Consider the following 2784-nt stretch of genomic DNA (forward strand, 5'->3'; position numbering starts at 1 on the left):
GCCTTGAAGGAACGCGAGCACGATGTAACCGAAATTTTAGCGCTGATATATATATTATATTTTCTAAATTTATTTAAAAAATACACGTGATTTTATTATAATTGACACAATAGAAATGTGTGACATCGCAGAAGAGAAAAACTGTCTTTCTTATGTTCTGAAACTATTTGGATCTTGTAAACGCTTTCTCGCTTCCGAAGAAGAGAAAGACATATTGATATATCTCGTTTTCGACAGATCATTGTAATAGAATATACACATATATACATATATAAAAATTTCATTTTCTGAATTTTTAATATATTTATTAGTAGAATCATCACCTTCCTTTCGAAATTTTATCTCTTTGTGATAAAACACTCTGTGGTATAAAATCACAAAGTGATAGAATCCCTAAAAAGATGACAATTCTATTAATAAAAATATTAAAAATATAGAATGAAACTTTTATGCGCCGTGTTTATTTTCTTTAATAAGCTTGTATCATTCTGCGGCAGACAGATTATAATCCTGCACCGTGAATATATACGTACGTGAGAATACGAGAGAAATCTGTGAAAGAGAGTAGTTTCGTGCAGAGGGGCTCCGTCGCATCATTGTCCGTCGTACTACGCAAATGAGAGCGGCCGGGTTACCACCCGACGTCCGGTGTATAAAACGGAATTTCGTACTCGTAATTTAGTGCAGGTGTTACGCCGGAGGATCCTGACGCGTAGTCCTCTCCCGCGAGATGTCCCGGGGGACATTGGATTTACGTCGCGGTCTCTCCGCATAGCCTTCCTCCGTTCCCGTCCCGTGCGCCTCCGGACGGAAATTGCTTCGTGAAAGGTCCGATTATTGCGTCGAAGAACGACGGGGGACGGGGCCCCGAGACGGAGAATTTCGTAACCGGTCCACTCTGTCTCTCTCTCTCTCTATCTCTCTCTATCTGTCTATCCTCCTCTTTCTCATCAGTCCGTTTGGCTCTTCCGCCGGACGAATAGATGGAGGACCGCCTGTCAGATCTCGTAATTGAGCGCTCGCCATCGCGCTGAGTCACATACTTCGTTACTGGTCTGTACCGTTGACGCGGCAAAGGGCCGCTTTAGAAATTAGATGTATTTATAGATCCGTGTAAAGTAGAATAGTCTGGAAAGTTGGACGAAATCTTTGAGATTTATACAATAGATACAAGGCAAATAAGAATAAAGTGCGATCGACCATCGTCGTCGTTTCGGCGAGAACATTAAATTAAATTTCACGGCTAAAATAACGTGGAACATTGAGCATTTCTCGTATCATCCGGTGTAACACTTATTAATGAGAAGTTAATTATAAGCATGTTTGTCTGACCTAGAACACGTGACCTGACGGCATACGGTTTTACCGTAGAAAGATTTCTCTCCTCCGTCCGTTCTTATGCGATTATTAAAATCATATTAATTAAAGCGCAATTAAAAAAAGGATATCTCGTGTAATTTCTTACGTTATTTAAATTTTAAATTGCTACGATTATTTCGGACTTTAATCTCGTTTTGCGGGTTACTCGCGACGATGCGAGTATAAAGGCCCGGAATCTTGAATTTGCGACATCGTCTCGGATGCGGGGACACTCGAGGGTTTTATGACCCGAATCCTCCTTCCACCTTCTTCTCTCGGTCAGCATCGCCGACTGCACAGATCGTACGTGCGATATTCGCTCATGGAGGTCCTGGATTTCGCAGGACATGGAGAAAGAAGGTAGAGAAACGTGCGCGATAAGACAACGACCGGTAGTAAGCGGGGGAAAAAGGGGTGCGGCCGCGCGAAAAGTCATACCGATGGAAAATCTGAAAGGATACATCACATTACCGAGGGAGATACCACCTGGACTTTTCTCCAACATGCTTTTCTCCCGTCCTCTTTCATTTCCCGATTAATAAACTTACGATGCGAATGGATGAAGGCTGCATTTTCACATGTATTTTATATATATATGCTCCCGACTAATTGCACGAGAATATTAATTTACATTTTCGTAATGTTTCTCTTTGTCATAATCGTGAAGTTCAGAGTACGCTAGTATATTTATCGCGATACGCGAAACGAGGAAACGAGAGTAGATTTCGTATATTAATGAACACCGAGAGATCGAAATTTGCCTGGTAAAGCTGATCGTACGTTTTCATTACGAGACAATGATAAATCGAGTCGACGATATATTGATGCTACGATTCGATTTGTCGATAGCTCAATGTCTGTGTTAATTTAATCATGAATTAATTAGAATTTGCATTAACTAATTTATTTATTGAAATTATCGGCGCCGGCTTTTCGATATTTCAATATTGCAAAATCTATTTCAATAATATAGGTCTTTGGTATGTAGCGATATATTTATAATATTTTATCATATAATTAATGAAAAATTTATATTTACATACATATTAATCTCCGGACATTCTTCTTCATATTATATCGAAATGTAATTATTATGAAAATAAAATTAACATGTTATTTATTGAAGAATATTCTTTTGCCTTATATTTTACATTTTAATATTCATTAATTTTTAAATTCTTATACTTATTAATTAGATTTATATATTAATGTAATAAATAATGCTTTACATGTTTTCCGTGTATTATTTCATATATTTTTTGAATGAGACATAGAATTTTACGATTCTCCAAGTAACAAGTATATCTGCTGAGATTAATTGTGTTATTTCATACTGTGTTTTGATGTTTTTAGGTGACAGTAAGGGATGACGGTAGTCCTCCTTTGTCATCGACTACAAGAGTCGTCATCGAGGTGGCGGACGTT

Source organism: Polyergus mexicanus, unplaced genomic scaffold (assembly GCF_030449975.1).
Source record: "Polyergus mexicanus isolate NDT 795.1 unplaced genomic scaffold, iyPolMexi1.0 SCAF_7, whole genome shotgun sequence".
NCBI lineage: Eukaryota > Metazoa > Arthropoda > Insecta > Hymenoptera > Formicidae > Polyergus > Polyergus mexicanus.